Below are 23,807 nucleotides of genomic sequence, written 5' to 3' on the forward strand. Positions count from 1 at the left end.
TCCTTCCTCATTCCCCCAAGGGTGGCAGGGAGTGCCAGGATGGCTGGATGCAATGCACAGCCAATGATGAGGCAGGTTCCATTATCAGGCCTCTCAGGCTTCTGACGCCACTCTTATGGGTACTGACAAGGCTACTGTATGCAAACAGGCTGCCCTCACTGCAGCAGGCTGGGTCACAGTCAAGGTGCTCCATTAACTGGCTATATGGTCTCAGGCAAATGAGAGCTTCAGTGCCCTTTCTATTCAAGGAAGGGATTAGATCCATTGGTTTCCAAAGAATCTTTCAACACTGATTTTCTCAAGGACCCCAATTCTTTGGTTCTAGGACCCTCTGTCCTGGATGTTTTTAGAAGACAAATATTAATAATATTAGTAAGAACAACTAGCATTTATTGAGTGCTAACTATTAATAAGGCATAAGACTAAGTACTTTATAAGCTTTAATTTATTTAATTCTTACAACATTTATGAGGTAGGCTGTATTAGTCTGTTTTCATGCTGCTGATAAAGACATACCCGAGACTGGGCAATTTACAAAAGAAAGAGGTTAATGGGCCGGGCGCGGTGGCTCAAGCCTGTAATCCCAGCACTTTGGGAGGCCGAGACGGGCGGATCACGAGGTCAGGAGATCGAGACCATCCTGGCTAACACGGTGAAACCCTGTCTCTACTAAAAATACAAAAAACTAGCCAGGCGAGGTGGCGGCGCCTGTAGTCCCAGGTACTCGGGAGGCTGAGACAGGAGAATGGCGTAAACCCGGGAGGCGGAGCTTGCAGTGAGCTAAGAACCGGCCACTGCACTCCAGCCCGGGCAACAGAGCCAGACTCCGTCTCAAAAAAAAAAAAAAAAAAAAAAAAAAAGAAAGAGGTTTAATGGACTCACAGTTCCACGTGGCTGGGGAGGTTTCACAATCATGGAGGAAGGTGAAAGGCAGGTCTCACATGGCAGCAGACAAGAGAAGAGAGCTTGTGCAGGGAAACTCCCCTTTATAAAACCATCAGATCTCATGAGACTTATTCACTATCACGAGAATAGCACGGGAAAGACCCACCCCCATGATTCAATTACTCCCACTGGGTCCCTCCCACAACACGTGGGAATTGTGGGAGCTACAATTGAAGATGAGATTTGGTGGGGACACAGCCAAACCATGTCACAGGTCTACTATTATCTCCCTTTCATACATGAAAGGTAGGCTCAGAAAGGGTAAACTGATCAAGGTCACAGAGCTGGGTTTCAAACTCAAGCAGTCTGGCTCCAGAGTCCAACAGGCAGGAGAAAGTAGTGGACTGCATGGCATAATTGCAGCTCTGTTCAGAAGGCTAGATCCATCTGACTGTTTTCACACTAAATTCTGGAGGCACTGACAAAGCTGAGTCTGTGAAACTCAGGAAAGAAGACCCCAGTACTTCTCCCAAGGAAAGAGAAACCATTCTAGACGTTCATTGTGCAGATCAGAAGGAATGGGCTTTCTTTCTTTAATTTTTTTTAAATTTTTTAATTTTTTAATTTTTTTTTGAGACAGAGTCTTGCTCTGTCACCCAAACTGGAGTGCAGTGGTGCAATCTCAGCTCACTGCTAGCTCCGCCTCCCGGGTTCACGCCATTCTCCTGCCTCAGCCTCCTGAGTAGCTGGGACTACAGACACCCGCCACTGCACCCAGCTAATTTTTTGTATTTTTAGTAGAGATGGGGTTTCACCGTGTTAGCCAGGATGGTCTCGATCTCCTGACCTCGTGATCTGCCCGTATCGGCCTCCCAAAGTGCTGGGATTACAGGCGTGAGCCACCGTGCCCGGCAGGAATGGGCTTTCAATGCCCTACTTGGGTTCAGGAGACACTAGACTGATGGTCAGTGGCATGGACCAGTTTGGCCTTCTGTGCTCTTTACAGCTGTTCTTTTGATTAGTCTATGCCTATGACATGCCAGTCATTAAATATTTCTCATGTCACCCTGGATAGAGAGAAGAATGCCTTGTTTGTAAGGAGTTAGAAGTTGAACAATCTTCTCAGAGGAGCCTGGGGATATTCTTGGAAAACAATAGCTCCCTGGCTTGGGCACATAAACAGGCTACGTGCTTGATGGTCCTTCAAAGTCCTGCATGGACCCCAGGATCTCATAAATACTCATATGTACTGCCGGATTGGCTGCTCTCGTTTGGAAAACAAACAAACAAACAACTCTTAATATCAGAAGTGTTCCTTAGTAGAAACATGTGTTTGCCAGTCCTGCTTCACCACTCCCTTCCTCAGTAACTCCCCACCTTGCTATTCCTCTCTTCCCACTTACATTCTTGGTGAGACTTTCCATCGGGCACTTCTCCCCGAGGGCCAAGGGAAGGCCATGACTGGAACCCAGTGAGGCTGCTCAGATGTTGGCTTGAAATACGAATCTTGAATCAGAAGACGCAAAGACAGAAAGCAGCACAGACACATCCCTAAACAGCACCTATCAGAAAGCAGCCCTGGTTGCTAATATACGACCCAGCTATTTGGCTTTTTTCTTCAATTACACCCTATAAACTGGCATTATTTTTGTTTTCTAAAGTTATCCAGAGTCCATTTCTGTTTTCTGCAATCCAAAACTCCCCAACTCATATAGGGTTCAATATCTAATGTCAGTGTTTTTTTTCTTAGAAGCTTTTAATCCTAAAAGACAGATCTTTCCTTCCCGGCCCAGCCTCCCCCAACCCCAGGACCTAAGTCCTTTCTCTTTCATTTCCTTCCAGAGCTTCCTGAGCCAGGGCGGAAAAGGGCTCTTGTCAATGTGCTAAGCTTTACCTCGAGGGATGAGTGAAGACACCCTTTAAATTACCTATAAAACTCTTTGATTCACTCAGCAGAGGTTGCCATGGGCAATTTGCTAAGCTTATTGATTATTTTCTGTTTAAATTAAAGTTTGATGTCCTGGAACAGGCTGTGCAGTGCATGGAGTTAATGGAAAAGGTTGAGATCCAGGGAGAGACACTCGCTGGGGAAATGGAGGGTATTCAAGGGGAAAACAGGGAGTCTATGAAGAGGAGATTGTCGGCACCAAGTTGTAGTAAATACGATGGCGATAAAAAAGATAGAGAAAGGAATTATTTTATGGAGAACGGCAGCTTCCCAGACATTTAAAGCCTCAGGGAGACAGTGGAAAAAAATGTATTCGTTCTACAAATATTTGTTGAATGCCTATGATATGTCAGACACTGTGCTGGGCACTGGGGAACAATAGTGAAGGCACCATCCTTGACTCTCAGCTCTAAATCAGTGGTTCTCAAAGTGTAGTCCCTGGTGCCACTGAATCCCCATTGCCTGGGACGGATGTTGGCCCCACCCTAGACCTACTGAATCAAACTCTGGAAGAGGGGCTCAGTCCCTTTCAGAGGAACCTGGTGCATGCTATAGTTTGAGAACCACTGCTCCAGATCTCAAGCCTCTGAGGAGTAAACCCAGGCTTCTGAGGAGTAAACCCAGGCTCCTGAGAACCAGGAGCTCAGTTTGAGTCAGTGTCATTATCACCAACATCTGTTGAGCATTTATCATTGCCAGGTATTATGCTAAGCATGACATGGGTTCTTTCTTCCCTTTTTTTGTTTTTTGGTGACAGAGTCTTACTCTGTTGCCCAGGTTGGAGTGCAGTGGCATGATCTCAGTTCACTGCAACCTCCACTTCCCAGGTTCAAGTGATTCTCCTGCCTCAGCCTCCCAGGTAGCTAGGATTACAAGCGCCCACCACGACGCCCAGCTAATTTTTTGTATTTTTGGTAGAGATGGGGTTTCACCATGTTGGCCAGGCTGGTCTCGAATTCCTGACCTTAGATGATCTGCCCGCCTCGGCCTCCCAAAGTGCTGGGATTACAGGCAAGAGCCACCGCACCCGGCCCGACATGGGTAATTTCATTGCATTCTTACAACAACCCTTCAGATGGAGGATGAAATGGAGGCACGCTGGAAGCAGGTGGGTTAGGTAGAATTCAAACACAAGAGTTTAAGTGTTCTGTCTAACATCTCCCAAACACCAACCTCCCACAAGTTCTGTGACTCTTTCTGCCCCAGTTAAAGCTGACCTTCAGATTGACACAGAACCATGGTTTCCCCCAGATGAGCTCTATTGTGAGGCTGGATTTATTTATTTATTGAGACAGGGTCTCACTCCTGTTGCCCAGGCTGGAGTGCAGTGATACAATCACAGCTTACTATAACTTCAACTTCCCCAGGCTCAGGTGATCCTCCCAACTCAGCCTCCTGAGTGACTGAGACTACAGGTATATGCCACCACACCTGGCTTATTTTTTGTATTTTTTTGTAGAGACAGGGTTTTGCCAAGTTGCCTAGGATGGTTTTGAACTCCTGGGCTCAGGTCATCCACCCGTCTTGGCCTCCCAAAGTGCTAGGATTACAGATGTGAGCCCCTGTGCCTGGCAAGGTTGGGTTTTAGATTCTTGAGGAAGAAAGAGGAAGTAAAAGGGCAGGAAGTATAGAATAGACTAGGAAGGAGACAGAGGAAACGTCGGCGGTGAGAAGGCAGGCCAACAGTTCCACCTGCACAGTTATCTTCATCTTCATGGGAAGCTAGAATTCAAAATCACCATAGACTGATTAGGTATGGAAAAATCTCATCAATTCAGTCAAAAAGGGTTTTCACATCCTGAGGCCTAAATGTCAAGCTGTTTAAATCTTCCACTTGCAGTGTGTAACAGTTTTGTATTGCTGCAGTAACAAAATCAGTATTCATTTGCCATGGCTGTTGTAACAAATTACCATAAACTTTGTGGCTTAAAACATTACAGTTTTATTCTCTTATAGTTCTGGAGGTCAGAAGTCTAAAATTAAGGTGTTGGCAGCACTACATTTCTTCTGAAGACTTCAGGGGAATATCTATCTCCTCCTGTTTTCCAGCTTGCATTTTCCAGAGGTTTCTTGCATTCCTTGGCTTGTGGCCCATCTTTTCATCTTTAATGCCAGCAGCTTCTTCTCTCCTATCTGACATCGCTTCTGTTCTTATAGCTCTCTCTACTCATAGACTTCCGTCTCCCTCTTATAGGGACCCTTGTGATTACATTGGACCCAACTAAATACTCCAGGAGAAGCTTCCCATCTCCAGATCCTAATTTAGTCACACCAGCAAGGTTGTTTTGCCATCTAAGGTAACAAATGTATAGCTTCTAGGGATTAGCAGGTAAACGTCTTTGGGAAGGGTAACTATATTCTGTTTGTCATACTCTGTGTCCTTAGGAAAGTCATTTTTCTTTTGGAAAGCTTCCATTTCTAAAAAAAAAACCAAAAAACAAAAAACAAGTGGGGGGTGGATTAGAATACTTCCTGGTCCTAATCTTATAGGAATATGTACATCATTTCAATTACAGATGTAAACACTATTGTTGCCTCAGTGTCCTCATTTGACAAATGGGATAAGAGTGATAAACATCACTCTTCCTCATTCGGTTAAAAATCTGTATTGCTTACCTACTCTGTGCAATTGTTGTGTTCATATTCCGTTGGAAAGGCTCCAACACAGTGCTACAGAAAAAAAAAAAAAAAAACCACTCAGCAAAAGGTAGCTGTATAAGTTAGATGTTATAGCCTTAACTATGTGTCAGCAACAGACAGAGATGAGGCCAATTCTCTTGAGAAACCAACCATCTGATGACTCATATCATCATGCAGTGTTTGGAAGAGAAGCAATAAGCTCAAGTCTCAAGATGCTTCGGTGATCATGAACTTGAGGGCCTGTCCACTGAGCTGAGGTGTCAAAACGAGCCTCAGTATTTCCTGTGGTAGGTGACAGGCTGAGGCTGTCACCACCAGAGGCTGTTGCTGCCATTCCCCTGCAACCGCGTTTGTTGATGATCAGGGGAACAAAAAGCAGCAGCCGTGTCCACCAGAAGAGAGACATTAAAGTTGATTAAGTGACTGGGCCAATTAGCGTCTGGCTTCATGCAGTGTGGAGTTAATTAGCCTCTACAAAACAACAACAGCTGCCTTGATGGTAGGGCAGGAGGCCCAGCGGAGAGGAGCCACGGGAAGAGAAGTGATAGACCTAGCGCTTAATAACTTGGCTGCAGTGGGCCCTGCTCCACTAAAATGTAGAACAAAGCCCAGGGCAAACTTTCTTGCCTGCTTCCAGACCGTGCATGGGGTGGAGAGCCACAGCCCCCGCCCCTTAGGGAGAGGCCAAACTCAGACCTCAGACTTGTATTTCTTTTTGAGACTAAGTCTAGCACAGCTTAGTTTGCATTCTAACAAAAATCGCTGCTGTACACACCGTCTTGATCCTTAACTCCCTAATTCACAGTTTCTTAATGGTGATATTTTTTCCTTATTACAAAAGTAATACATACTTATTGGGGGGCATTTGAAAAGTACAGAAAAATACCTAGAAAAAACAGAATCCCTTGATCCTGAAATAGATTCATTCATTAATCATTTATTGTTTACCTACTAAATAACACTGCTGTTCAAGGTGTTCAGACAAAGCATATATCAGTTTAGTTTTTTTCTCCATGCAAATATATATGCTGTTTCACAAATTGAACTCAGTGTGCATGATCTTTATCCGCTTTTTAGCAATGTGTCACCATTTTTCCTATCTTTCCTATCCTTTCCTATATTTTTTTAACTACTTAGCCTCTATGGTTCCACTAATTACACATCATTGTATTGTGCATTTACTTATGCCTTCTGCCTCCTCTTTTAACGAAGTTCGTCAGGTTAGAGACAACACCTTTTTTACCACTAAATCCTCAATAGCTCAGAGCCTAGATCAAAGCTGAGCATGTGGTGGGCACTCACTAGAAATGCGATAAAGGAGTAAGCAAATGAGTGAACGAATTTAGCCAGTCCTTTCTTGTGGGCCACTGAGGTTGTTTCTACTTCTTTACCATTGAAAAAAGCTGTTGTACCAATTAAGATTGGATTCAAATACAAGTGACAGAAACTCCGCCAAAGCAGTGTTTTAGACAAGATAGAAGTTTCTTTCTTTTCTTTTCTTTTCTTTTTTTTTTTTTTTACAAAAGCCAGGAAATTAAGGCCAGGTGCCATGGTTCATGCCTGTAATCCCAGCCCTTTGGGAGGCTGAGGCAGGAGGATTGCTTGAGTCCAGCCTGGGCAACATAGTGAGACCTTGTCTCTACAAAAAATAAAAAATTATTTGGGCATGGTGGTGCACGCCTGTAGTCCCAGTTCCTTGGGAGGCCAAGGTGGGAGGATTGCTTGAAGCTAGGAAGTCGAGGTTGCAGTGAGCCAAGATCGTGCCACTGCACTCAGCCTTGGTGACAGAGTGAGACCCTGTCTTGAAAAAAAAAAAAAAGGCCAAAAATTAGTCCAGGGCTTGCATGATGCTTTGCTATTCATCGGTGTAGATGCCATTTTCAAACATCACCTCATTGTTCAAATGGCTGCTAAAGCTTCCAAGCAACAACACAGAAGGGAAAGGAGAAGGCCATGGACCTTTCCTAGAAGTTCCAGATACCACCTCTGCTTGCGTTCTTATTAATGAGGATTTAGTCACATGACGGAATTAACCGCAAGGGAGTCTGGGAAATGTGGTCTTAATTATGTAGCTGATACCCCAGAGGTACAGTAAATTAGGAAGAAGGGGAAGAAAATTGGGGGATCATTAGCTGAGATGGCTCTTTGACCCCTGGGTTGACTCCAACCTCTAGTTAGCCCTTCTGTAATGCAACCCTTAGTTTCTCTAGATGAGGGCGTCTGGATATCTGTCCGGTCAGCCTGGCTTATTGGACTCAGGCCTGGGACCAGTGTACTGGAAGAGTTTTAGTGCCTTCATCTCCCTGCTGTAAACTTCATCTTGCCAGTTGACTTAGTCATTGCCAAAGATTGACTCAATAAAGATGCCCCATTTCCCAGAGGATGGTTTTCTAATTAGTGTGAAGAGAAAGTTCCAGCTGTGAGGACAGAAATCTGAGTTTCTGAAATGCAATGATTATTAGTAACAATCAATCAAACAGCTTCACAGGACAATGGAGAAAAAGCCAGCTCTCAAGGATGCTATGTGGAGCAAGGATGATGGCTGCCTGGAACAGGAGGCAGTGTGGCTCAACTGCAATGTGGCCAAGCCCCTGAGACAGAGGGAGACTTTGTAACAAGGTTTTACTGCCTGCAGGAAAAATCCTGCCAAAACGCATTCGGGAACATGCGGGGAGACGTGTATTCATTATTATGCCCCTAGCAGCTATCGCAGGAAACCATCTGGGCTCAGTTGGCCTATAAATTTGCAACTTGCAGTTGGGTGGGCTACAGGGAATCGGCCAAGCAGGAAGTCAAGGTGTGAAGTGGATCTGGCAGGTTCTATACACAAGGCTAGCTCAGAAAGTTGCCACTCCTCGCAGTTATTTTTCCTTTTAATTTTTTATTGTGAAAAAAATCACACATAGAGAAAAGTGCATAAAACATAAATGTACACTTTAACAAATTATCATAAAGTGAATACAGATGCTATAGTCACCCGGGTCAAGAAATAGGACATTGTCACCTCACTAGAAGCTTCCTATGTGCCCATTTAAACACAACACCCCTTTTCCTCCCAAAGATCACAATCCTGATTTTAAGTATAACTTCCTTGCCTCATTTGACCGTTTTGCCATTTAAGTGCTCACCTCAAAACAATAGTTTGTCTATTTTTGAACTGTATATTGTTGTATAGAATCATAGAGTTCATATTCTTTTGTGTCTGGATTTATTTGTTTATTGATTTTTTTAAGAGATAGGATCTTGCTCTGTTGCCCAAGCTGGAGTGCGGTAGTGTGAACATAGCTCCCTGCAACCTCGAAATCCTGGGCTCAAGTGATCTTCCCACCTCAGTCTCCTGAGGAATTGGGACTCCAGGTGTGTGCCACCATATCTAGCTATTTTTAAAATTTTTTGTAGAGATGGGGTCTTGCTATGTTGCCCTAGGCTGGACTTGGACTTCTGGCCTCAAGTGATCCTCCTGCCTCAGCCTCCTGAATGGATTTTTTTTTGGGCTCAACATTCTTTAAAAGGTTTATCCATATAAACATTTAAAAGGTTTATCCATATTATCATAATATGAGCATAAAGCCTACTTTATGTATTTTCATTACTGAATATTATTTAGTTTACCTATTTTACTGCTTTTAGACATTTTGCTGTTCCTGGACATTTGGGTTGTTTTCAGTCTGGGTTTATTACCAATAATGCTGCTATGAACATTCTTGTACATACAGGCTTTTGCACATATGTCTCTGTTTGAGAACCACATCTGTAATTCTCAAACTTCAGTGTGCATAAAAATAGCTGGTGAGCTTGCAAAGATAGAGATTCCTGTTTGTTTGTTTTTTCCTAGTGATCCTGATTGAGTCAGTCTAGGGTGGGGCCCTTAAGTTTTCATTTCTAACAAATTGTTACTGAGCTACCAATCCCTGGACCACCCCTTGAGTAATATTACAGAGCAGGGGTTGCCAAACTACCTCCCATAACCCAGAATGGGCCCACTACCTCTTTTGTACAGTCTGTGCACTAAGCATGATTTTTACATTTTTTAATGGTTGGAAAAATCCAAAGAAGATACATTATATGAAATTAATTATATAAAATTCAGGGCTGGGTGCAGTGGTTCACACCTCTAATCCCAGCACTTTGGGAGGCTGAGAGGGGAGGATCACTTTAGTCTAAGAGTTCGAAACTAGCGTGGGCAACATAGTGAGACTCCCATCTCTCCAAAAAAAATGTTTTTAAAAAGTAGCTGCATGTGGTGGTGTGTGCCTGTAGTTCCAGCTACTCAGGAGGCTGAGGTGGGAGGATCACTTGAGGCTAGGAGGTCAAGGCTACAGTAAGCCGTGCTTGCGCCACTGCACCCCAGCCTGGATGACAGAGCAAGACCCTGTCTCAAAATAACAATAAAAATAAAAAATCTCAAATTTTGGTGTCCATAATTAAACTTTTAGTGCACACAGCCACGCCGGTTTCTTTCTGCATGGTCTGTGGCCACTTTCTTGCTCAGCAGAGCTGAGTAGTTGCAGCAGAGACCACATAGCCTGCAAAGCCTAAAATTCTGACTTTTTAATCTTTTACAGGAAAAGTTTTCTAATGCTTGATTTAGAATATATGCTTTTGAGTTGGTATTACTGTGTCATAGGATAGGCATTTCTAACAGTTTTAATAGTAGATAATGTCAGCTCTTCAAAGCGGCTGTGCCCCTCTGCCTTCCCATTGGCAGTGAACGAAAGTTCCTATTGCTTCACATTCTTACCAACAGTTGGTTTTGCCAGATTTTAGGCTGGATGTGGTGGTTCATGCCTGTAATCCCAGCACTTTATTTATTTTTATTTTATTATTATTATTAATTGTATTTATTTATTTATTTATTTATTTCGAGATGGAGTTACACTCTTGTTGCCCAGGCTGGAGTGCAATGGCATGATCTCGGCTCACTGCAACCTCCACCTCCTGGATTCAAGTGATTCTTCTGCCTCAGCCTCCCGAGTAGCTGGGATTACAGACACCTGCCACCACGCCCAGCTAATTTTGTATTTTTAGTAGAGATGGGGTTTCATCATGTTGGCCAGGCTGGTCTCGAACTCCTGACCTCAGGTGATCCACCCGCCTGGGCCTCCCAAAGTGCTGGGATTACAGGCTTGAGCCAGTATTATTTATAATAAGGGACATTGAAAACAAATGTCAGGCAATAGAGGGATGGATAAGAAAATTATGGTTATGTTCGGATGATAAGATACAGTACAGTTATGAAAAGAAAGATTACAGAAATATGAATAAATGATTTTAATATAATTTTAAGTGAAAAAGAATGGAATGTAATACTACAGAAAAATATTATATCTGTAGGAAAAAATAGATTCGTTGGAAAAAAGTACTGGAAGGAATATACTGTAGTGGTAATAGTTGTTATGAATATAGGTGAATTTTTCTTTTTTTCTGTTTTCCAAACTTTAAAATGTGTTTATATAAATTTATAGTAAAGATATAAGTAAGAAACCACTTCCTATTGCTGACTGTCTTCTGTTTTTCAAAGTAATTGCCATGTGCCGGTCAATATGATAAATGCTTTACATGTGTGATCTCATTTAATCCTTAGAACCCTTATGGGGTAGTGTTTTAGGTTATTATCTTCTTTCGAATAAGAGGAGGAGAAGGAAGCTTGGAGAGGGGAAAGAACTTGCCTCAAGGCACGCGGTGGGAGGCAGAGTTGGGGTGTGGATATGAATCCGCCAGGCACCACAGCCTGCAATCTTAACCCCTGAGCGAGCCCACTTCCACTTGCTACAGAACTGTGGGGTCTTTCCGGGGGAAGTGGGTTCAAGGATGGCTAAAGTGCTATTCTGCCTAGAAGAAAGCAGGTCGTTTAGTCTCTAGACCCCTCCAGTCTTCTGACTCTGATTCTCAGCCCCATCCAACACTAACTAACTGGGTGATCTTAGATAGCATACCTATTCCTGCAGAACCTCGGCGGCTTCTTCTGTCAAATGCAATAAATAGACCTCTCCTCATAGCTTGTTGCGTTGATTAATGAGATTATATATAATCCCACATCCTACAAAAAGGAGACGCTTTGTGAATTTATTTTTCTCTATCCAAGGACACAGGAAACTTTAAAAAGCCCCAGCCTTTTCCTGTCACTTGGCCTCTGGTTATTGTCCTGGGTGTAATGGAGTGGAAAACTCTATACACGGCTCCCTCTGACAGTGAATTTCTAATCTCGGAAAACTTAATGGTTTTTGTCAACCTGATTGTCCAGTGAGAGCGGATTAGGAGAATGACTTCCCTTGTCACTAGAAAGTTGACTTGCTTCACAGCATTTTTCCTGATGCCAGTGGGAGGCATGATCGATACAACACAGACCTAAATACTTACCTGTGGTTTCGGAAGCTGAGGACAAAGGTTGGGAGTTCCATTTAAGTGCCTTCAGCCATTTCCAACTAGACCCAGGCGTGATGTGCATTAAGCGGTTCAGGCTGGTGACCCAGAGCTCCACGGTCTGAGGGGCAAACCAGAAATCTAGCAGTTGCTTCTTCCTGACCAGCGATGCGGAGGCCTCTTGGCTCAGGCTGGATTTGTCTTCCCTGCTCCAGTTTTCGCGTCTGCAGAAGAAAGGCCCATTAGTTACTGTCTGTGCTGCGAGGGAAGGATGGCCTTGCTGGTTTCTATATCAGGACTTACCAGAAACAGTGCACGGCAGCAAAAATGGACAGGGACTGCTAATGGAAACTTGGTTCCAAATCCCCTTACACACAGCTAGCCCAAGGCCTGGAGGCCACACGTTGCCTGGGGCAGCTGTTGCGCCAGGCTACACTCTGCGGCAGATGAAACTGAGAGACAGACTTCAATGTCCACCAGAATTAACTCCTGCCACATCCAGGGTGGCCCCCTCTGTCCTGGATGGCAAAACAAAGCCCTATTTTACTGAGGCACTTAAAATCATGTTGCTTCCTTGGAGAGGCCTTCCCGGGCTTTTTAGGCTAGGTCAGGTCCCCCGCTAGCACTTTCTCTTCACTATAGTCATTATGATTGGAAACAAATCATGATCTATATCCATTAGACCATAAGCTCCATGAAGGCAAAGGTCTTTGCTCGCCTCATTCACTGCTGATCAAAGCATATAAACATATTCAGGACCATAGTATGTGCTCCATAAATATTTGTTGTATGCAGGGTATTAGTCTGTTCTCACGTTGCTATAAAGAAATCCTGGAGACTGGGTAATTTATAAGGAACAGAGGCTTAAATTGGCCCACAGTTCCACAGGCTGTACAGGAAGCATGATGCTGGCCTCCGCTTGGCTTCTGGGGAGGCCTCAGGAAACTTACAATCATGGTGGAAGGCGAGGGGGAAGCAGGCTTGTCTTACGTGGCCAGAGCAGCAGCAAGAGAGAGAGGGCGGAGTTCTCACAAGAACTCACTATTGCCACGATAGCACCGAGGTAGATGGTGTTAAGCCATGAGAAATCCCCCCCATAATCCAATCACCTCCCACCAGGCCCCACCTCCAGCATTGGGGATTACAATTTGACATGAGATTTGGGTGGGGACACAGATCCAAACCATATCACATATGAATTAATAAACCTGTATAATTACTTGTTTATGGTCTGTCTCTCCTATTTGAGTAGAAGCCCTATGGGAGAAGGAACTGTGTCTTATTCATCCTGTATCCCTAGCACCCAGACAATGCCTGGCATGTAGCAGGTACATCATAAACATTAGAGGAACAGTAAAGTACTTAGAATTTTTATGTTGAATTAATGTAAAATTAATAGTATGAATTTTAGTTATTTAAGTACTAACACTACAATAGAGTTATTTTAGAAAAAGAGAGTAAAAGACCCATCATCCACTAACGTCACCACTCTTCTACAGCTACTTTAGTTACTCTGATATTTTCTTTTTCAAAGTTTTTCATTTGTATATTTTACACATAATTTTAATTGTTTTTTTTTAAGTACACATGTGCACTCACATGTACACACACACACACAGAAACACACATCAACAACCGCCCAGGTGGCAGGGAGTTTTGTGGATTTAAGGGCAGGAAGGGAGGCCTGGTTGAATCATGTCTTTCTTACTGTTATAATTAATTATTGGCCCTACAATGGAATTGATAACATCATGGGAACCGCGACTGAGAAGTATTGCTCTCTAAATGTTCACCCTGGGGTCAAGGCAAACCTGGCTTTGGAAAAAAATGCGCAGGTTAGAAATAATCCACAGGAAAATGCTTTATTTTTATGCTCAGAAATCAGGGAAATGTGCTATGGCCACATCTCAACATAAACCACTTACATAAACTGCAGTGGACTTAGTGGTTCAGGATGCATTCCTCAGCCTTTTTTATTTGGATCATTATGTGGAAATCAACCCGGTTTCTGTCTTTAAGCCCCTAGTGACTTGGTGCCAATAGCGACTTCTACTGTGCTTATAAAAGTGAGGGAACCACCATATAATTGAAAAAACAAATCTAATCAAAATTCTGGTCTGCTATATTCAAAATACAATTCTAAAGGCTAGGAGGGAAAGGGGTCTACGCCCCGTAGGAGACAGCCTGTAGTAGTAGAAAGCCTCTTAACTAACAAAGAGAACCTGTGCAAATTTCTTGTTGATAAATAAGGTCGGCAGAAAGTTGAGTGGACAAATGACTCATCTACTGGTGCGGGACCACTTCTGGGGTTGGATAGTGGCTCTGTGTTAATTAGAGGTAAAGAGGTATACCTTGATCTTGCTCTTTTGTCTTTTTTTTTTTTTTTTTTTTTTTTTTTTTGCCTTTTTCTGACCTGGGATAGAAAACAGGAGTAAGGGGTGAGGAGGGAGCCAATCTGAAGTCATTAACACAGCACTCCTCTGGGAGATGGTTTACATGGCAGGCAGAGGGACCGGGTGTTAGTTCTAGCTCTGAGCTCACTTTCGTGTATGAACCCTTCTCGGTCCGAGGGGTGATGATGACCTCATGCCACCTTCACAGACTTGTAAGGACTGAATCAAACCCTGGCTATAAAAGCATTTTGAAAAGCACATAAGCAAATGTTTTTAAGTGAGAAGTGAGGTGCCAATGTTGCAGGAGGAAGTCATACTATTGAAAAGCCCTCTTGAGGACTTTTAACATCCAAGTTCCAGCAGCCTTATAGGAGATTCGTAAGTTGAGAGCTCAGGGATTTTTGCATTCTGGAGGCACCAAGAGATAAAGAGAGTATTTTTTTTTTTAAGCATACAAAGGAATGCAAATGTTAACAGGTACTTGATAATAGCTGAGTTTAGTGCGAAAAAACGGTATATGTTTCTACTTCCTGAAATTTTCCTTTCTATGATATTTATGTATTTATAAAACAAAAATGGTAAAAGAAGATGGCTAGTCATACAAACATTCTAAGAAAGTTTTCTAAGGCTAAAGAGTGATCTAATAAACAACATATTTTAACAGGCTCTATTTGTTTTTACCTTATGAATTCACTTATCCATTTAATAAATATGTATTGAGTATCCTCCTAAAGATATAAGAAGGAAATGATTCACTTCTCTAGGGTGAGGATTATACTCTCAAATCTGTTGGGCATTGCAAAGACACAGAAGAGACTAAAAAAATTGCAAGCTCAAAGTGCCATTCAAATTCAGAAAGGAAACACCGCATGGTGTAGCGGGGACTAATAGTTGCTCACCAAATCCATATTTTCCTGTCCTTCCTGGGCACAAAGATAAACTACGTTTCTCAGACTCTCTTCCTTTTTTTTTTTTTTGAATAGATGAGGTCTCGCTCTGTTGCCTAGGCTGGAGTGCAGCGGTGCAGTCATAGCTCACTGCTGCCTCAAGCCATCCTCCTTCCTCAGCCTCCAGAGTTGCTGGGATTACAGGTATGAGCCACCACAGCTGGCTCCGACTCTCTTGCATTTAGCTACAGGTGCGTAACTGAATTCTAGCCAGTTGCACGAGATTGGAAGTTTTGTTCATCACTTTCAAGTCTGGCTCATAAAGGTTTCCCACGCACTACTCCTGCGTGCTCCTTCCCCATCCAACTGGCTGGAATCGAGAGGACCTCACATGTTGAAGATGGCAGAGCCTCCCTCTCCCTGGATCTTTAAACAGTTACACAAGACAAGCCCTGCCCTGCCAACTGTTCACCAATCCAGTACTATTAGGGGAACAAGAGGTGAACTTCAAGTACGTGGAGTCATTACATATTTTGGGATCCCTTGTTTAAGCAGCTATTCTAATTTAACTAAGATAGCAACTAATTCTTCAACTTTTACATCTGTAAGACAGAAGGAATGAGGGGTAGTAACAGATATTTAACAGCAATGGATGCTTTTGCTATTTGTCATAGACAAAAAAGTTCAAAGGATTTGGGATTCTTTTTTTTTTTTTTTTTTTTTTTTTTTGAGACGGAGTCTCGCTCTGTCGCCCAGGCTGCAGTGCAAGTGGCCCAAGCTCCGCTCACTGCAAGCTCTGCCGCCTCCCGGGTTCACGCCATTCTCCTGCCTCAGCCTCCCGAGAAGCTGGGACTACAGGCGCCCGCCACCATGCCCGGCTAATTTTTTTTTTTTTTGTATTTTTAGTAGAGACGGGGTTTCACCGTGTTTGCCAGGATGGTCTCCATCTCCTGACCTCGTGATCCGCCCACCTCGGCCTCCCAAAGTGCTGGGATTACAGGTGTGAGCCACCGCGCCCCGCCGGGATTCTTTTTATGATTGTTCCAGGGGCTGTCTTCTGGGACAATTGGTAGGATCATCTTTACACTTTTCTTTGCCTTGGTTCTTCCATAGCAAGATAGCAAGATAGCAAGATAGCAAGATAGCAAGATAGCAAGATAGATAGATAGATAGATAGATAGATAGATAGATAGATAGATAGATAGATAGATAGATAGATTGATAGATTGATTGATTGATAGATGATAGATTTTTTTTGAAGGTAAAGTATAACCATTATGCTCTCTAAAATGGTGGCAACCAATTGAACTCCTCAATGGCAGATGGAAATATTAAAGCAGGATATAAGGCATCAGGAAGAACCTGGTTTTCTGTATCCCTGGTCATTGCTCTGCCAACTCACTCCTGCCCAGGTATTTACAGTAATGTTAGGCATCTTTAGCCTGAGCCTCATCCAGACATGAGGCCGATGGTATCATGGCTTCATGGGACCACAGGAACTTACTCTTTATCAATGAGCACATGAGGTCTGGAATTAGGCTATTTTCAGCTGCTTTAGCCTTTGGTTAGGATGCTGTTGGTTAACAGTGATAGACAACTCATATCAAACTGATTTAAGCTAATAGAGAATTTACTGATCCATGTAACTGAAAACTCCAGGGTCAGGGGCTGGCTCCAGGCACAGCTGGATTCAAATGCTCCAACAATGTCATTAGGATCTTTGTCCTGTGTCTCCAACAATGTCATTGGTCTTTCTGGGCCTCTCCTCCTTGCCCTGCTGTCTTTCATCTTTCAGTCTTGGCTCCATACGGTGGCAAGATAGCTGCAGCAACATCAGCTACCTAAGGTGACCCTTCTCTGAACCAATCCCAGTGGCCTGGGATGCACCATGCTTTGATTAGCCAGGCATGGTCACTTGGTCTACTCTGGAAGTTGGATGTGGGAACTCCACCAAGAACACAGGGACTAAGAGTAAGGAAGGAATGGCTTCCCAAGGGTGCCAAGGAGCCAACCACACTGAGTACCAAGAGGTGAGTGGGTGCTATGTTCAGGTTGTAGCTTTGTGCTGCACCTTTACACCTCCCTAGCCCTTCTAAATCCTGGGAAGGTGGACTCGAGTCCTTATTCAGAACTCCAGCAGCAGGCTACAAATCCTGTCCCGCTTGCCTGAGCCTTTTCAGCCCCTTCACTCAAGGCTAGTTTCCAGATTACCCTAACTTGGAACTGGTGCCATGCCCTGCAGGAGATGGGAGAGGGCAGAGGGCTACTTTGGACTCTTAGATAGAATTTCTTTTTTTTTTTTTAATTTTAATTATCATTTTCTTGAGACGGAGTCTTGCTCTGTCTCCCAAGCTGGGGTGCAATGGTGTGATCTCGGCTCACTGCAACCTCTGCCTCTTGGGTTCAAGTGATTCTCCTGCCTCAGCCGCCTGAGTAGCTGGGAGTACAGCCGCACGCCACCAGGCCTGGCTAAGTTTTGTATTTTTTAGTAGAGATGCGGTTTCACCTTGTTGGCTAGACTGGTCTTGAACTCCCGACCTACCTTGATCCTCCCACCGTGGCCTCCCAAAGTGCCGGGATTACTGGCGTGAGCCACTGAGGCTGGCCTTAGGTAGAACTTCTGCCTATGGATCTCACTTTTCTCTGCATTAATACTTACTTCTCTGCTTTCTGACTCTGTTGCCATCTATTCCCCCATACAACTTCCTGCCTATTGCATTAGGTTGGGCTCCTTGGTTATTGTCACCTGCCTAAATTGCACCTGGGTTTTACTCACACTCCTTTGGACCTAACTGTCAAGTTCCAAGAGAGAAGGTCCCATCTCTTTGGTCTTATCTCAGTGAATCCTTACAACACCACCATGAAATGGGCATTATAATTCCTACCTTTTACAGGAAACAGAATAGAGGCATGGCAAGCTAAAATAACGAGTCCATGGTTACACATCTAGCAAGGGACAGAACTAGGATTCAAACATAGCCGGTCCGACACTAGGGGCTGTGCTCCTAACTTCTCCATGATAGTGCTCAGTTTTAGGAGGAGAGGCTCAGGTCTTGCAAAGGGCTTAACAAGAGTTGGGGAACAGTCCCACTATGCCAAACCAAAACAGAACCATCACCAGGAGTTGGCAATGGGTTATCAGGCTGTCCTAACCTAGAGATTAGGCTCAACCAATGTCACCAACAGGGAGGAACTCAGACGAGGAACAGAAGGGCTCAGAATCTAATTGCTAAGGTCAGAATAACAAGTGCAGTTACCCGAATCTGGGGAGGGCAGGGCCGAAGGGAAAGGTGATCTGCCAGGAGGCAATTGACCTGGCCCCTTAAATGCAGGTGTTTCCTTCCTCAAGTGCATATCTTGGCTCGTAATTCAACCCTTTTATATTCATAGAATCTGGACCTCAAAACATTGAACAGGGATGTTTACTGTGGGTTGGGAAGGGGGACAGAGGTGGAGAGCTGGAGTTCAAAAACCGAATGGAGATGTGTTCTGAGCTGAATACCCCCAGTAGGGCCACACGATACCCAGGGGACTCACTAGGAGATTTAAGGCATGTACAGAGGTAAGAGAAAATGAGAAACAAGAACATGAAAACTAGAAGAGGAAGGAAGACAAGGCCAAAAACAGAGAAAACCGAGGCCACTCTAGCGGGAGGTCAGAGACTTGTGCTTTGGCAATGACTGGTGTTGCCCCACAGCGTTGCTCCTCAGAAACCTACACCAGGGTTGGAGGGAGCCATGGGTGGACCGGCTGTACCTGATAACTTGTGCTTCCTTCCCCCAGTTTTCCCGTTCTCGTTAATGAGTTTTGAGTATAAAATGTGTCTCCCCAGGCTAGAAGAGCTTCAGTAACAAGATGTCCAGAGTTAGTTGACACTCAAGCTAAAAGCCTCTTGCAGAAAGGAATTTGTTTTAATGTCATCATAAAACTTCCCAGCTCACCTAGGCCTGCCGTGGAAATGGTGCCCCCAAGGACAGAGAGGAGATCAGAGCATCTGACCTGAAGCTGAGGCATAAGGGAAAGTTGGGGATACACAATCCTCTCCCAGCCAGAGTCAAACTTGCCTTTCTGCAACATCCAATTTTACAAGAAGCGATGGACTGAGAGTAGGAGAGGAAAAGGAGAGTTCAAACAAGGTCCCCTGACCCGCCCAACCCTGTCCAGAGGAATGAAGCCTGAGAAAGCCTCCCAGAGACCCGTCCTCAATTTCGCCTTGACCTTCTCTGGGTTTATCCGTGTGCAGCAGGGGCAGCTGCCCCGAACGAACCCTCTGCCTAATTTGAGCTCTTCATCCTCCATTCTGCCTCAGTTAAACAAATGCAGGTCTGCCAGACCATTTCCATAGACCACTCGCTCACATGAGAGGCATTCCAGCATCTGGGCCCTGGAGTCAGGAAGAGCTCTGTCCAAATGTCACTGTGCCATTTCCTAGCTGAGTCACCCTGGATGACTGCCCATCCCTGCACCTCTGTTCTCTCAGCAGTGAGTTGGGGAAAATTGTACTCATCTAGAAGGGCTCAGAGGAACAACAGGCAGAGAGTGCTCAAGGCATTGTGATGAAAAATATTGCTGAGTTATTAAACATTAAATTATCAAAACTATTAATCGCATTAAAATATCATGACACGCTTATCTGACGCAAGGTCTTAATGATAGGGTTCAAGAGACTTTTCCTCCCAGAAGTATAGCTTTGAGGGGCTTTTGTACACTGGCCCTAGAGACACAGAGGTGAATAAGACAGCTACCAGCTCTCAAAGGCACACAGTGAGCAGGGGCCACAAGACAGCCTAACACTCGACTAGAATCAGTGCTAAACGTACTACGACAGATAAATGTACGGTGTGCTCTCAAGAGATAACAGTGCCCACCTAGGAAACTTAGGGAGCTGTCATGTGATCTGGGCCTGGAAGAGCGAGCTGGATTTGATTGGATGGATTGTTCTTGATAGAGGAATGACATTTCAGGAAGAGGGAACAGCAGGAGCAAAAAGTATGATGATTGGATTCCACCTGGGATATTGGGAACGCACGAGAAGGACTAGAGAATGCAGTCCGTTATGTGGGATGGCAGGGGAGGAGATGAGAAAGGTAAGCTAGTTAAGACTCGGAGGTGGCTAATACAACTGAAAGTGGTCCCACAGGACAATGGGAGAACTTTCAGTGACGATGGAAATGTTCTACATCTGCCTGTCCAGTATGGTAGCCACTGGCCCCATGTGGCTATTGAGCACTTTATTTATTTATTTTTATTTTTTGAGACAGAGTCTCGCTCTGTCACCCAGACTGGAGTGCAGTGGTACGATCTCGGCTCACTGCAACCTCTGCCTCCCGAGTTCAAGAGATTCTCCTGACTCAGCCTCCTGAGTAGCTGGGATTACAGGTGCATGCCACCATGCCCAGCTAATTTTTGTATTTTTAGTAAGGGCGGCGTTTCACCATGTTGGCCAGGCTCGTCTCGAACTCCTGACCTCAAGTGATCCGCCCGCCTCCACCTCCCAAAGTGCTGGGATTACAGGCGTGAGCCACCGTGCCTGGCCTATTGATCACTTTACAGTAAGCTAGTAAGACTGAGCTGTGAAATTTTAGTTTTATTTAATTTTAATTAGTTTGAATGTAGATTTCGATAGCCACATATGGCTAGTGGCTACCATTCTGGACAGCATAGTCACAGAACATATGACAATGACTCAAGGCCCTCATCTTGCAGTCCCATCCTCAGCCGATAAAATGGGAGCCCCCGCCCAAGCTGCTGCTGTAGTTGTGCAGCAGGGTAGATGAGTTCTGGGCTGAAATATAATTTATTTCCTGCTTGCTAAGCCACGCACTCCAATGTGGCAGTGTCTGCCCAGAGGAAGAGGCAGCCTTTTCTAATTCTTACAGAGGCATCATGTGGGCTAGCAGCAGCCCTGCTTCCTCTGAAGTTTGTTGCTCAGTGATCTGTCTGCATGTAGAGTCAGGTTTCCTTTCATCTCCTGCTTCCAGGAGTCACTGGGCCAGGCAAGCGTACCTGGAACACGACCCAGGTGGAATGTGCTGGGCACTGACTGTTAGTGATGCTCCCACAATGTGAGAAGGCCGGCTCCTCAGTATGGCTGTCAGTGTAAAGTTCTATTGTGCAGCCCAAATTCTGCCCACAGGCAGATCCTTTGGCCTAAACTTGAGGAGGAGGTAATCACCTCTACTTTGACCACAGGTTGAAAGGGCAGTCATTATTTAGCTTTGCCAGCAAAAGAGCACATATTATAGTTTAATTCTCACTTGGCTTCCTGGTCTATTTCTCAGTTGTTTCTAATACAAAGAGGAAAGGTAAAGTCATGATACGTTTTTTGGAACCTCCTACCTCCCAGCAAAAAGGACATGCACACACTTTCCAGTCTTGAATGCAAAAGCAGTGACATATTCACGAGCCAACAAGTACACACATGACACTACTGCTCTAAAACACAGGCACAGACTGTCGAGAGTTGGAAGGAAGACTGAATTCTAAAATCTCATCGTAAGATGAGGAGACTTGAGTCTCAGAGAAGTTTGATGATCCGCTCAAGCCAGGTAGGAGCCAGATATGGCTGGATCTCATTTCTCCTGAGTCAATCCATACCTAATTATGAAAATCAAAGGTTGCAAACTGGTAACCATTAGTTAAAATCAGCCTGCTGATTTTTAATTTTTTGTCCTCAATGTTGGCTCGTGCACAACTTAAAAAATATTTTTGCCAGCCTGGCCAATAAAGCAAGCCCCATCGCTACAAAAAAAAAAGCGAAAGATTTTTTAAAAAATTAGCCAGGCATGATGACTTAGGCATGATGACTTGCATCTGTAGTCTCAGGTAATAAGAAGGATGAGGCCGAGGATTGCTTGAGCCAGGAGTTGTAGTGTATGGTGAGCTATGATCGCACCACTGCACTCCAGCTTAGGTGACAGGGCGAGACCCTGTCTCAAAAACAAAATAGAAAAAATATTATTTGCCTTTACTTAAAAGACGAAAAAATTCACTTTGAAATCCAAATTAGTGAACATTTCTGGGCCTGTAAATCTACATGGCTGAAGGGGCTGAAGCAACGTCGTGCCTGATCCTACCATAGAGAGGATAAAGGGGAGGAATGAGGGATGGGGATCATTTCGGACATTGATAATTCAAGCAGTCAAGCTGGATCACAAAGTAATATATGCTGCTTTCAAAATGTCTAGTACATGATTCATTATTGCTTATTATGAGGACTTAAGAGTTTCAGCCTGTAGAAGTTTAAATAAAATACAGATCTGAGAGATCGTGCAGTCGAGCCAGTTCATTTTACAGATGAGCACCACAGGCCCCAAACCACACAAGCCTTCAGATAAAACCAGGGTCGCAGAGGTAGTAACCAGGCAGGAGTTGGTGGATTCCCCTGGCTCCTGCACTATGGGGTGCTAGATCCGTCACATTCCCCACCCCTCTACAGTTTTGGGAGCAAATCCCAGGAATGTTTCTTGTGGATTCACATGTATCAAGGATACTCATTTCTACACCAAAGGTATTGATGCCCCACCTGGCACATAATAGCCACTCAATAAATGTGTTAGATGAATGAATGAATGAATGAATGAGTGAATGTGTAAGTGTGAATGACCTCAAAGGTAAGTGATGCTGCCCAAACCAAAGTCACCGAAACTGGCCCTTAGGGCACCATCCTCTGAAGCCACCAGTGCCATCATCTTTATTCACAGTCAAGCAGCTGGCCCCAGAGCTTTCTGTCGTGCTATTCCCCGGATATCTCAGTGAAAAGTCTTTGATTCAATTTTCACTCCCTCTCTTATCATAGCTGTCTTGCTCTAGGACTCCACTGGGGGTCCGAGAGCTGTTCTCCCTCTGCTATTTCCTGTTGTTCTTGAATAAAACAAACGCCCCTTCAACTTTGCTTCTCCATGGGACACATTGTTCTCTGAGAGGCTCCTTGATCCGGCAAGTAATTAGGTCTGGGAGGGGAGGGCGTCCTATTGTCTTCCAGACTGGTTCAGACATGTCTAGACCCAGCTTAAACTACCTTGTCTGTGACACAAGGATGGTAACATGTTGGAAAGAAAATGAGACAAGCACTTTGCTGCTGTCTGGTAGAGCAGGTGGGGCCCCTGTTTAACATTTGCTGATCTCCACTTAAGAGCAGGACATCATTAGCCTTAGTAGCCATCCTGAAATGGGCTCTGTCACTTGGATAGCCTTTGTCAGCTGAAAGCTTTCTCTCCATAAACATCAACAGACTGGAAACCCAGGGAAAACTTCGTTTTTAATATTTAAAAATTAAGTCTCCACATGCACTCTGGGACACAGGGGCAATAAATTACAACTTGCTATGTGCCAGAGATTATACTAATTGTATATCTGATCAAATTCTCACAACAGCCTTAAGAGGGTTTTGTAATCCTCGTTTGCAGATGAAAAGTGGAGGAGGAGAGAGTAAGTGGCTTGCCTGAGTAAGGGCCAAGACAGAATTCAAACCCAGATTTTTCTCGTCACAAAGCTAGTATCCTGGCGGGGCATGGTGGCTCATGCCTGTAATCCCAGCACTTTGGGAGGCTGAGGCAGGCAGATCACTTGAGGTCCGGAATTTGAGACCAGCCTGGCCAATGTGGATAAACCCCGTCTCTACTAAAAATACAAAAATTAGCCAGCATGGCGGCAGGTGCCTGTTATCCCAGCTATGCGGGAGGCTGAGGC

At 44.4% G+C, this 23,807-nt stretch overlaps 1 protein-coding gene across 1 annotated transcript in view; it reads left to right on the plus strand.

Moving 5' to 3' along the window:
* FBXO3 (F-box protein 3) overlaps positions 1 to 23,807 on the plus strand; it is a 203,876-nt gene that overhangs the window by 15,934 nt on the left and 164,135 nt on the right. The window lies entirely within an intron of this gene.

Source organism: Macaca thibetana, chromosome 14 (assembly GCF_024542745.1).
Source record: "Macaca thibetana thibetana isolate TM-01 chromosome 14, ASM2454274v1, whole genome shotgun sequence".
Taxonomy (NCBI): Eukaryota; Metazoa; Chordata; class Mammalia; order Primates; family Cercopithecidae; genus Macaca; species Macaca thibetana.